Source organism: Convolutriloba macropyga, chromosome 6 (genome assembly GCF_964194025.1).
Source record: "Convolutriloba macropyga chromosome 6, txConMacr16.3, whole genome shotgun sequence".
In the NCBI taxonomy this organism is placed as follows: domain Eukaryota; kingdom Metazoa; phylum Xenacoelomorpha; order Acoela; family Convolutidae; genus Convolutriloba; species Convolutriloba macropyga.
The window spans coordinates 39895514-39909989 of NC_134473.1; the positions used below are offsets into that span (position 1 = coordinate 39895514).

Genomic DNA, 14476 nt, shown 5'->3' on the forward strand with positions numbered 1-14476 from the left:
TATTCAGTTAGACTCTAAACCTATGCTTACTTCAGCTTCTAAATTGAAGGGTATTAAGCTTAATACTAATATCAGCTTCCAATCGCTCTATTGAACTTTGATAACCTAATGCACTATGACTTACTGAACGGGCTTTATCGGTTATCCAGTTTTTTTTTGATTTTGCTCTTTTGACATTGACCGTTTTCAATACATTGCGTAATTCAAGGCGTGAACGAATTTAGAATTCATTCAGTTGAAACAGTGAGTGAGGTATAACAGAAGTCAAACGTGAAAATCGTGATTTATCTAAAACGAAAAACGTGATCAAAAGGTAAAGCGAATTAAAAAACATAGCAGGACAAGTCCTGACGTACAATTCAAAAAATATTCACAGACTAAACACAAAACTAGACCTAGAACGGACTGAATGGATTGGGAAAACCATCTAGAAAAAAAACCGATCCAAAAAATCGAAGAAAACAGAGAAAAATTGAGGTTAAATTACCGCATGAGAACAAAAACCACTAGCGAGAAATGACAACTTGTTTCAAGCAAAAAACTAGGCCTGAAATGAACTATGAATGGTTTGATAAAACAATTTAGAAAAAAATCTGATCCAGAAAATCAAAAAAGAGTAAAAAATCAAATAGAAATTGCAGCATGTGAACATAAAACCACCAGCGGGAAAGCGAATTTTTGTTGAAGCACCGTTTTCTCACTACTTTAAATTAGAGCGAAAAAATTCGTGCCGCAAAACCGTTAGCTCTTTCGCTAACTTATAAAAATTATTATTATTAATCCAATTGATTTAGCACCTCATCAAGTTTCAATTTATTGTCAATCATTAAGTCCCGAAAACGATAATTTGGTTTTGATTTGCATTATAATGAAATTTCTCAATGTGCAACAGATCCTTTCGTGAAAAAAAGAAGTTCGATTTTACCTCTAGTCAAATTTAACCTATTGTTTCAAAAAATTTTCGATATTTCCCAATATACTAGGTTTTTATTATAGTACCTGTTGTGGAGTGAGATACAAAACATGTGTCAACTGCGCATTGTAAAATATTGGCGAAAAATTGTCAATGTACAGTAAAAATATATTGGACTGTTTGCTAGACACTCCATGGTTAAGCATCACGAAATCTGAATATGCTTCCGTATTTAACTCATGGTTTTCTATTCGGCAGAAATGAATTTAACCGACTTTTAGATCTTGTGCCAAATCCATACCTTGCTATTTTTCAGAAAAACTTTGTGAAAATTGACTTGAACACTTTTGCTAGATCTGAAAACACTAATAACAAGTTTGTTAAATCCTTCCGTTAATGAAATGACAGCCCCATCCGATTATTTATTCTTCTCAATTGACTTTTACTGATTATCTTGTTTTTCTACGAGTTCTAACATTTGTTGGACAAAAAGCATTTCAAAAACTTTAGCATTAGTTGGTCTCACACAAAACTGCCTGTAGTTCTCTGGTTTGAGTGAATCGACTTTCTGTAAATTCGAGTCCCATATGCTTCTTTGAGCCACATGCAAGGACATTTGGAAAAACGCTGCTCAAAATATATTTGATAATTGGAAACTGTAAATGTGTTCCAATAGATATTTTACAACACTTGAAAGACCATACGGGAAGGACTCCAGACCCAGTGGTCTTTTCTGTAGTATTTCGGCGATAACATCATATTTTTCGTATGTCGTCTTAAATCTGAATGAAGTCTTTTGTAATACGCAAAATTCTTTAACTCTCGAAACTCGTAGAAAATTTCTCTCGCCCTCCTATACACCGAAACTGAAAAAAATAATCAACGTGTTAGCAATTTGCTTCGTATCTTTCAAAACAAAACTACTTAAGGAATTGGGAAATTGCATTATTTTTTACCTCTCGTTTCAGTTTTGTTCGTATGTACGTACGTACATATGTACGTATATTAATTTACATTTTTACTTTGAGCCCGGACGAGTCTCAAATTTTTTCAGGGTACACTCATTACTTGCTATTTTCAATTACCGTAAGTCGCGTTTCCAGTTACTTTGCGTATCTTATAAGTGTATCTTGCCTTGTCCTACCAAATATGGAAAGGTCGACTTTTTTAAAACGTTTCAGTTAATCTTTAGATACCCTTTTTGTCGGTACGTGCGGTTGTTTCCAATTATTATAGGAGCTAAGTTCATCACAATTTCAAACGAATATGAAAATAGTTGAAAAAGAGAATTTGCATGCATTTTGGTGAAGCATTTATCTTCAATCTGTTGACGCAATTCTTTTATTTAGTAGAGATCTCAGAGTTTCTGGTATCTCCTTAGAAAAAAAGTATACTCTTTCAAACTTCAAATTGGCTGCGTTTTATTTACTATCTAACCCTTTATTGGACACTGTCACTGCCGATCTTCAAAAATTATTGTCTAGATTGTAAAAAAAAATTATAACAATGAAAAGTTTGGTTAAACACGTACAAATTATTCACTTTATATGCATATTAAAAAATGGCCTAAAACTAGAAATAACTTATGAAAATTATTATTACTAATCAAATTGATTTAGCACCTCATCAAGTTTCAATTTATTGTCAATCATTAAGTCCCGAAAACGATCATTTGGTTTTGATTTCCATTATAATGAAATTTCTCAATGTGCAACAGATCCTTTTGTGAAAAAAAAAGAAGTTCGATTTTACCTCTAGTCAAATTTAAACTATTGTTTCAAAAAATTTTCGATATTTCCGAACATACTAGGTTTTCATTATAGTACCTGTTGTGGAGTGAGAAACAAAACATGTGTCAACTGCGCCTTGTAAAATATTGGCGAGAAATTGTCAATGTACAGTAAAAATATATTGGACTGTTTGCTAGACACTCCATGGTTAAGCATCACGAAATCTGAATATGCTTCCGTATTTAACGCATGGTTTTCTATTCAGCAGAAATTAATTTAACAGACTTTTAGATCTTGTACTAAATCAATACTTTGCTATTTTTCAGAAAAACTTCGTGAAAATTGACTTGAACACTTTTGCTAGATCTGAAAACACTAATAACAAGTTTGTGAAATCATTCCGTTAATGAAATGGCAGCCTCATCAGATTATTTATTCTTCTCAATTGACTTTTACTGATTATCTTGTTTTTCTACGAGTTCTAACATTTGTTGGACAAAAAGCATTTCAAAAACTTTAGCATTAGTTGGTCTCACACAAAACTGCCTGTAGTTCTCTGGTTTGAGCGAATCGACTTTCTGTAAATTCGAGTCCCATATGCTTCCTTGAGCCACATGCAAGGACATTTGGAAAAACGCTGCTCAAAATATATTTGATAATTGGAAACTGTAAATGTGTTCCAATAGATATTTTACAACACTTGAAAGACCATACGGGAAGAACTCCAGACCCAGTGGTATATTGTAGTATTTCGGCAATAACATCATATTTTTCGTGCGTCGTCTTAAATCTGAATGAAGTGTTTTGTAATACACAAAAATCTTTACTATCGAAACTTGTAGAAATTTTCTCTCGCCCTCCTATACACCGAAACTGAAAAAAAAAAATAATTAACGCGTTAGCAATTTGCTTCGTATCTTTCAAAACAAAACTACTGTTAAGGAATTGGGAAATTGCATTATTTTTTACCTCTCGTTTCAATTTTGTTCGTATGTACGTACGTACATATGTATGTATATTAATTTCCATTTTTACTTTGAGCCCGGACGAGTCTCAAATTTTTTCTGGGTACACTCATTACTTGCTATTTTCAATTACCGTAAGTCGCGTTTCCAGTTACTTTGCCTATGTTATAAATGTATCTTGCCTTGTCCTACCAAATATTGAAAAGTCGACTTTTTTAAAACGTTTCAGTTAATCTTTAGATACCCTTTTTGTCGGTACGTGCGGTTGTTTCCAATTATTATAGGAGCTAAGTTCAGCACAATTTCAAACGAATATGAAAATAGTTGAAAAAGAGAATTTGCATGCATTTTGGTGAAGCATTTATCTTCAATCTGTTGACGCAATTCTTTTATTTAGTAGAGATCTCAAGAGTTTCTGGTATCTCCTTAGAAAAAAAGGTATACTCTTTCAAACTTCAAATTGGCTGCGTTTTATTTACTATCTAACCCTTTATTGGACACTGTCACTGCCGATCTTCAAAAATTATTGTCTAGATTGTAAAAAAAAATTATAACTATGAAACGTTTGGTTAAACACGTACAAATTATTCACTTTATATGCATATTAAAAAATGGCCTAAAACTAGAAATAACTTATGAAAATTATTATTACTAATCAAATTGATTTAGCACCTCATCAAGTTTCAATTTATTGTCAATCATTAAGTCCCGAAAACGATCATTTGGTTTTGATTTCCATTATAATGAAATTTCTCAATGTGCAACAGATCCTTTTGTGAAAAAAAAGAAGTTCGATTTTACCTCTAGTCAAATTTAAACTATTGTTTCATAAAATTTTCGATATTTCCGAATATACTAGGTTTTCATTATAGTACCTGTTGTGGAGTGAGAAACAAAACATGTGTCAACTGCGCATTGTAAAACATTGGCGAGAAATTGTCAATGTACAGTAAAAATATATTGGACTGTTTGCTAGACACTCCATGGTTAAGCATCACGAAATCTGAATATGCTTCCGTATTTAACGCATGGTTTTCTATTCAGCAGAAATTAATTTAACAGACTTTTAGATCTTGTACTAAATCGATACTTTGCTATTTTTCAGAAAAACTTTGTGAAAATTGACTTGAACACTTTTGCTAGATCTGAAAACACTAATAACAAGTTTGTGAAATCATTCCGTTAATGAAATGGCAGCCTCATCCGATTATTTATTCTTCTCAATTGACTTTTACTGATCATCTTGTTTTTCTACGAGTTCTAACATTTGTTGGACAAAAAGCATTTCAAAAACTTTAGCATTAGTTGGTCTCACACAAAACTGCCTGTAGTTCTCTGGTTTGAGCGAATCGACTTTCTGTAAATTCGAGTCCCATATGCTTCTTTGAGTCACATGCAAGGATATTTGGAAAAACGCTGCTTAAAATATATTTGATAATTGGAAACTGTAAATGTGTTTCAATAGATATTTTACAACACTTGAAAGACCATACGGGAAGGACTCCAGACCCAGTGGTATATTCTGAAGTATTTCGGCAATAACATCATATTTTTCGTGCGTCGTCTAAAATCTGAATGAAGTGTTTTGTAATACACAAAAATCTTTACTATCGAAACTCGTAGAAATTTTCTCTCGCCCTCCTATACACCGAAACTGAAAAAAAAATAATTAACGCGTTAGCAATTTGCTTCGTATCTTTCAAAACAAAACTACTGTTAAGGAATTGGGAAATTGCATTTTTTTACCTCTCGCTTCAATTTTGTTCGTATATACGTACGTACATATGTATGTATATTAATTTCCATTTTTACTTTGAGCCCGGACGAGTCTCAAATTTTTTCTGGGTACACGCATTACTTACTATTTTCAATTACCGTAAGTCGCGTTTCCAGTTACTTTGCCTATCTTATAAGTGTATCTTGCCTTGTCCTACCAAATATTGAAAAGCCGACTTTTTAAAACGTTTCAGTTAATCTTTAGATACCCATTTTGTCGGTACGTGCGGTTGTTTCCAATTATTATAGGAGCTAATTTCAGCACAATTTCAAACGAATATGAAAATAGTTGAAAAAGAGAATTTGCATGCATTTTGGTGAAGCATTTATCTTCAATCTGTTGACGCAATTCTTTTATTTAGTAGAGATCTCAAGAGTTTCTGGTATCTCCTTAGAAAAAAGGTATACTCTTTCAAACTTCAAATTGGCTGCGTTTTATTTACTATCTAACCCTTTATTGGACACTGTCACTGCCGATCTTCAAAAATTATTGTCTAAATTGAAAAAAAAAATTATAACAATGAAAAGTTTGGTTAAACACGTACAAATTATTCACTTTATATGCATATTAAAAAATGGCCGAAAACTAGATATAACTTATGAAAATTATTTTTACTAATCAAATTGATTTAGCACCTCATCAAGTTTCAATTTATTGTCAATCATTAAGTCCCGAAAACGATAAGTTGGTTTTGATTTCCATTATAATGAAATTTCTCAATGTGCAACAGATCCTTTTGTGAAAAAAAGAAGTTCGATTTTACCTCTAGTCAAATTTAAACTATTGTTTCATAAAATTTTCGATATTTCCGAATATACTAGGTTTTCATTATAGTACCTGTTGTGGAGTGAGAAACAAAACATGTGTCAACTGCGCATTGTAAAATATTGGCGAGAAATTGTCAATGTACAGTAAAAGTATATTGGACTGTTTGCTAGACACTCCATGGTTAAGCATCACGAAATCTGAATATGCTTCCGTATTTAACGCATGGTTTTCTATTCAGCAGAAATTAATTTAACAGACTTTTAGATCTTGTACTAAATCGATACTTTGCTATTTTTCAGAAAAACTTTGTGAAAATTGACTTGAACACTTTTGCTAGATCTGAAAACACTAATAACAAGTTTGTGAAATCAATCCGTTAATGAAATGACAGCCTCATCCGATTATTTATTCTTCTCAATTGACTTTTACTAATTATCTTGTTTTTCTACGAGTTCTAACATTAGTTGGACAAAAAGCATTTCAAAAACTTTAGCATTAGTTGGTCTCACACAAAACTGCCTGTAGTTCTCTGGTTTGAGTGAATCGACTTTCTGTAAATTCGAGTCCCGTATGCTTCTTTGAGTCACATGCAAGGACATTTGGAAAAACGCTGCTTAAAATATATTTGATAATTGGAAACTGTAAATGTGTTTCAATAGATATTTTACAACACTTGAAAGACCATACGGGAAGGACTCCAGACCCAGTGGTATATTCTGTAGTATTTCGGCAATAACATCATATTTTTCGTGCGTCGTCTTAAATCTGGATGAAGTGTTTTGTAATACACAAAATTCTTTACTATCGAAACTCGTAGAAATTTTCTCTCGCCCTCCTAAACACCGAAACTGAAAAAAAAAATAAGTAACGCGTTAGCAATTTGCTTCGTATCTTTCAAAACATAACTACTGTTAGGGAATTGGGAAATTGCATTATTTTTTACCTCTCGTTTCAATTTTGTTCGTATGTACGTACGTACATAAGTATGTATATTAATTTCCATTTTTACTTTGAGCCCGGACGAGTCTCAAATTTTTTCTGGGTACACTCATTACTTGCTATTTTCAATTACCGTAAGTCGCGTTTCCAGTTACTTTGCCTATCTTATAAGTGTATCTTGCCTTGTCCTACCAAATATTGAAAAGTCGACTTTTCTAAAACGTTTCAGTTAATCTTTAGATACCCTTTTTGTCGGTACGTGCGGTTGTTTCCAATTATTATAGGAGCTAAGTTAAGCACAATTTCAAACGAATATGAAAATAGTTGAAAAAGAGAATTTGCATGCATTTTGGTGAAGCATTTATCTTCAATCTGTTGACGCAATTCTTTTATTTAGTAGAGATCTCAAGAGTTTCTGGTATCTCCTTAGAAAAAAAGGTATACTCTCTCAAACTTCAAATTGGCTGCGTTTTATTTACTATCTAACCCTTTATTGGACACTGTCGCTGCCGATCTTCAAAAATTATTGTCTAGATTGAAAAAAAATTATAACAATGAAAAGTTTGGTTAAACACGTACAAATTATTCACTTTATATGCATATTAAAAAATGGCCGAAAACTAGATATAACTTATAAAAATTATTATTACTAATCAAATTGATTTAGCACCTCATCAAGTTTCAATTTATTGTCAATCATTAAGTCCCGAAAACGATAATTTGGTTTTGATTTCCATTATAATGAAATTTCTCAATGTGCAACAGATCCTTTTGTGAAAAAAAAGAAGTTCGATTTTACCTCTAGTCAAATTTAAAATATTGTTTCATAAAATTTTCGATATTTCCGAATATACTAGGTTTTCATTATAGTGCCTGTTGTGGAGTTAGAAACAAAACATGTGTCAACTGCGCATTGTAAAATATTGGCGAGAAATTGTCAATGTACAGTAAAAATATATTGGACTGTTTGCTAGACACTCCATGGTTAAGCATCACGAAATCTGAATATGCTTCCGTATTTAACGCATGGTTTTCTATTCAGCAGAAATTAATTTAACAGACTTTTAGATCTTGTACTAAATCGATACTTTGCTATTTTCAGAAAAACTTTGTGAAAATTGACTTGAACACTTTTGCTAGATCTGAAAACACTAATAACAAGTTTGTGAAATCATTCCGTTAATGAAATGACAGCCTCATCCGATTATTTATTCTTCTCAATTGACTTTTACTGATTATCTTGTTTTTCTACGAGTTCTAACATTAGTTGGACAAAAAGCATTTCAAAAACTTTAGCATTAGTTGGTCTCACACAAAACTGCCTGTAGTTCTCTGGTTTGAGTGAATCGACTTTCTGTAAATTCGAGTCCCATATGCTTCTTTGAGTCACATGCAAGGGCATTTGGAAAAACGCTGCTTAAAATATATTTGATAATTGGAAACTGTAAATGTGTTTCAATAGATATTTTACAACACTTGAAAAAACATACGGGAAGGACTCCAGACCCAGTGGTATATTCTGTAGTATTTCGGCAATAACATCATATTTTTCGTGCGTCGTCTTAAATCTGAATGAAGTGTTTTGTAATACACAAAACTCTTTACTATCGAAACTCGTAGAAATTTTCTCTCGCCCTCCTAAACACCGAAACTGAAAAAAAAAATAATTAACGCGTTAGCAATTTGCTTCGTATCTTTCAAAACATAACTACTGTTAAGGAATTGGGAAATTGCATTATTTTTTACCTCTCGTTTCAATTTTGTTCGTATGTACGTACGTACATATGTATGTATATTAATTTCCATTTTTACTTTGAGCCCGGACGAGTCTCAAATTTTTTCTGGGTACACTCATTACTTGCTATTTTCAATTACCGTAAGTCGCGTTTCCAGTTACTTTGCCTATCTTATAAGTGTATCTTGCCTTGTCCTACCAAATATTGAAAAGTCGACTTTTCTAAAACGTTTCAGTTAATCTTTAGATACCCTTTTTGTCGGTACGTGCGGTTGTTTCCAATTATTATAGGAGCTAAGTTCAGCACAATTTCAAACGAATATGAAAATAGTTGAAAAAGAGAATTTGCATGCATTTTGGTGAAGCATTTATCTTCAATCTGTTGACGCAATTCTTTTATTTAGTAGAGATCTCAAGAGTTTCTGGTATCTCCTTAGAAAAAAAGGTATACTCTTTCAAACTTCAAATTGGCTGCGTTTTATTTACTATCTAACCCATTATTGGACACTGTCACTGCCGTTCTTCAAAAATTATTGTCTAGATTGTAAGAAAAATTTTATAACAATGAAAAGTTTGCTTAAACACGTACAAATTATTCACTTTATATGCATATTGAAAAAATGGCCTAAAACTAGAAATAACTCATAAGAATTATTTTTATTAATCCAATTGTTTTGGCACCTGATCAAGTTTCAATTTATTGTCAATCATTAAGTCCCGAAAACGATCATTTGGTTTTGATTTCCATTATAATGAAATTTCTCAATGTGCAACAGATCCTTTCGTGAAAAAAAATAAGTTCGATTTTACCTCTAGTCAAAATTAACCTATTGTTTCATAACATTTTTGATATTTCCGAATATACTAGGTTATTATAGTACCTGTTGTGGAGTGAGATACAAAACATGTGTCAACTGCGCATTTTAAAATATTGGCGAGAAATTGTCAATGTACAGTAAAAATATATTGGACTGTTTGCTAGACACTCCATGGTTAAGCATCACGAAATCTGAATATGCTTCCGTATTTAACGCATGGTTTTCTATTCGGCAGAAATGAAATTAACAGACTTTTAGATCTTAGACCAAATCCATACCTTGCTATTTTTCAGAAAAACCTTCTGAAAATTGACTTGAACACTTTTGCTAGATCTGAAAACACTAAAAACAAGTTTGTTAAATCATTCCACTAATGAAATGACAGCCTCATCCGATTATTTATTCTTCTCAATTGACTTTAACTAATTATCTTGTTTTTCTACGAGTTCTAACATTTGTTGGACAAAAAGCATTTCAAAAACTTTAGCATTAGTTGGTCTCACACAAAACTGCCTGTAGTTCTCTGGTTTGAGTGAATCGACTTTCTGTAAATTCGAGTCCCATATGCTTCTTTGAGCCACATGCAAGGACATTTGGAAAAACGCTGCTCAAAATATATTTGATAATTGGAAACTGTAAATGTGTTCCAATAGATATTTTACAACACTTGAAAGACCATACGGGAAGAACTCCAGACCCAGTGGTCTATTCTGTAGTATTTCGGCGATAATATACTATTTTTCGTATGTCGTCTTAAATCTGAATGAAAAGTGTTTTGTAACACACAAAACTCTTTAAATCTCAAAACTCGTAGAAATTTTCTCTCGCCCTCCTATACACCGAACCTGAAAAAAAATATTTAAAGTGTTAGCAATTTGCTTCGTATCTTTCAAAACAAAACTACTGTTAAGGAATTGGGAAATTGCATTATTTTTTACCTCTCGTTTCAGTTTTGTTCGTATGTACGTACCTACATATGTACGTATATTAATTTCCATTTTCAATTTGAGCCCGGACGAATCTCAAATTTTTCCTGGGTACACTCATTACGTACGTGCTATTTTCAATTGCCGATAAGTCGCGTTTCCTGTTACTTTGCGTATCTTATAAGTGTATTTTGCCTTGTCCTACCAAATATTGAAAAGTCGACGTTTTCTTAAAACGTTTCAGTTAATCTTTAGATACCCGTTTTGTCAGTACGTGCGGTTGTTTCCAATTACTATAGGAGCTAAGTTCAGCACAATTTTAAACGAATATGAAAAGAGTTGAAAAAGAGAATTTGCATGCATTTTGGTGAAGCATTCATCTTCAATCTGTTGATGCAACTCTTTTATTTAGTAGAGATCTCAAGAGTTTCTGGTATCTCCTTAGAAAAAAAGGTATACACATTCAAACTTCAAATTGGCTGCGTTTTACTTACTATCTAACCCATTATTGGAAGCAAACTCTGTTAAAATGTGTTCGCCCTTTAATGAAAATAATTTGCATTATAGTCGCCGAACAATATAATGTTGTCTATTACTCAAAGACCCTGTTTATATCGCTCCTGATTTAGGATTTGAAAGCAATTATTATCAATATTCCTACTCGACCCCTCCCCCTTGACAACTATGTCAGCTTTGATCTACTTTGATGAATGAAAAGTTGTTATTGCCCAAAAAATTCGATTATAAAACTTAATTAGCGTTTATCCAAATTTCAGGAATGCTTTGTTTTTTTTTGCTTTAGAAAATTCAAAATTCATTTTTGTTTGTTATTAACACTCCCCATATTCGTATTTTAAAAAAGAGGATACAAAATGAATTTAGCGAACTGAAATGTTTTTGTTAAGTTTCGACTCATTGAAAATTTCCGAGATTAGGTGTTGGATAAGGTTAAACAAGATAACACAATAAAAAATAGTGTATAAAATTTGGGAACAAAACAAACAAATTTTGCATAACGAGCCTTTTCTAGAAAATCGCATAGCTGTACGGGAATTTTGAGCAACTTTTCACCAAAAAAAATTGTTCTCTGGTTTAAGTGAATCGACTTTCTGTAAATTCGAGTCCCATATGATTCTTTGAGTCACATGCAAGGACATTTGGAAAAACGCTGCTCAAAATATATTTGATAATTGGAAACTGCAAATGTGTTCCAAAAGATATTTTACAACACTTGAAAGACCATACGGGAAGAACTCCAGACCCAGTGGTCTATTCTGTAGTATTTCGGCGATAATACACTATTTTTCGTATGTCGTCTTAAATCTGAACGAAAAGTGTTTTGTAATACACAAAATTCTTTAAATCTCGAAACTCGTAGAAATTTTCTCTCGCCCTCCTATACACCGAAACTGAAAAAAAATATTTAAAGTGTCAGCAATTTGCTTCGTATCTTTCAAAACAAAACTACTGTTAAGGAATTGGGAAATTGCATTATTTTTTACCTCTCGTTTCAGTTTTGTTCGTATGTACGTACCTACATATGTACGTATATTAATTTCCATTTTTAATTTGAGCCCGGACGAATCTCAAATTTTTCCAGGGTACACTCATTACGTGCTATTTTCAATTGACAATAAGTCGCGTTTCCTGTTACTTAACGTATCTTATAAGTGTATATTGCCTTGTCCTACCAAATATGGAAAGGTCGACTTTTTTAAAACGTTTCAGTTAATCTTTAGATACCCTTTTTGTCGGTACGTGCGGTTGTTTCCAATTATTATAGGAGCTAAGTTCAGCACAATTTTAAACGAATATGAAAAGAGTTGAAAAAGAGAATTTGCATGCATTTTGGTGAAGCATTCATCTTCAATCTGTTGATGCAACTCTTTTATTTAGTAGAGATCTCAAGAGTTTCTGGTATCTCCTTAGAAAAAAAGGTATACACATTCAAACTTCAAATTGGCTGCGTTTTACTTACTATCTAACCCATTATTGGAAGCAAACTCTGTTAAAATGTGTTCGCCCTTTAATGAAAATAATTTGCATTATAGTCGCCGAACAATATAATGTTGTCTATTACTCAAAGACCCTGTTTATATCGCTCCTGATTTAGGATTTGAAAGCAATTATTATCAATATTCCTACTCGACTCCTCCCCCTTGACAACTATGTCAGCTTTGATCTACTTTGATGAATGAAAAGTTGTTATTGCCCAAAAAATTCGATTATAAAACTTAATTAGCGTTTATCCAAATTTCAGGAATGCTTTGTTTTTTTGCTTTAGAAAATTCACAATTTATTTTTGTTTGTTATTAACACTCCCCATATTCGTATTTTAAAAAAGAGGATACAAAATGAATTTAGCGAACTGAAATGTTTTTGTTAAGTTTCGACTCAATGAAAATTTCCGAGATTAGGTGTTGGATAAGGTTAAACAAGATAACACAATAAAAAAATAGTGTATAAAATTTGGGAGCAAAACAAACAAATTTTGCAAAACGAGCCTTTTCTAGAAAATCGCATAGCTGTACGGGAATTTTGAGCGACTTTTCACAAAAAAAATTGTTTTCTGCGAAGAATAAGTTGAAAAGCACAAATATCTTTCAATACCAATTTTTTGAAAGTTAAAGTCACCCAAACGCATAATAACCTAAATGATCTAGTTATTTCTGTTCTGTTTATTTGTATCCCTTTGTTCGTTAATTTGTCTGGTGAACATTGCATCCAGCAATCTGATACCTCAAACTTTGAAATAAAATTTCGTATTGCGAACACCATCCACTGGATTTCAGTTTGAAAGCCATCCATTCTAACATCTGCTCGCTCCAAATTCCAATCTAACACTTTCATATGGGCATTTTGAAAATGGCATCTTAATCCACCTGCAATGCCAGTCAACGCGCAACTAAATTTATCAATTTCTATATTGTTACTTTATCGCAGAAATGTACCATTCTTTACGTTTGACAATTGCATATTGCTAGTTTGTATTGACTTATGTCCAGTATGAAATATCAAACATTCTGCTTTAGATGATATCGCATAATTAATTACAGATCATTAATATTTAATGGTGGATAAGAATGGATAGCCGCCTCATTACTAATGACATTTTGTTCCAGTTTGTACGTGTTATCAGAAATAAAGTTGCTTCGTAAAGCGGGACACATTTTGTGTAAAATTGCCTGTCAATAGTGGGAGTAGCTACAGCATTCTCCGCTATTTTGTTATTAATCACGTTTTAATAGTAGATAGAAAGTGGATTGATCTCTCCTACTGACGATACAATACCCAGCCAGTAATTATACCTAATAAGTTGTCGTTTGTAGGAAAAATGAATCTCAAAAGGCAGTTATGTGTTCTGTAACTTCTCTAAGAAATTTAAAATTGGATTTTATAAGACATCTAATGTTGATAAAGCATGAATGCTCAGAAGTATGAACAATTTTAAAGATTTTAAGCCTCAATTTTTTTTTCGAGAATAGAAAAACTTCCAGCATTGATTAACATTTTCCCTTTCGTATCTTTCAGCAGAAGATATCGATCAGCCGAAATTGACTGAACAAAAATAGAAGCCATGGTAGAAACATAATCGGCAGATTGCCGGAAAATAGCCACCGTTGACGTGCTCGACGCAAATCTGGATTGAAACAGAACAAGAAAAAAGAAGAGATAGATAATGACAAAATATTTTCCTAAGTTTCAAAAATTTTTCTAACTCAGTGTGCATTTTCAGTTCAGATTCTAAACTTATACCTACTTCAGCCTCTAAAATGAAGGATATTAAGCGTAATACTAATATCAGCTACCAATCACTCTAATGAACTTTGATAACCTAATGCACTATGACTTACTGAACGGGCTTTATCGGTTTATCAGTTTCTTTTGATTTTGCTCTTTTGACA

The 14476-nt window shown here is 32.4% G+C and overlaps 1 protein-coding gene across 4 annotated transcripts in view; it reads right to left on the reverse strand.

Moving 5' to 3' along the window:
• Nucleotides 1-14476, reverse strand: part of LOC142341675 (uncharacterized) — a 295913-nt gene that overhangs the window by 67469 nt on the left and 213968 nt on the right. The gene's annotated exons all lie outside the window — the stretch shown is intronic.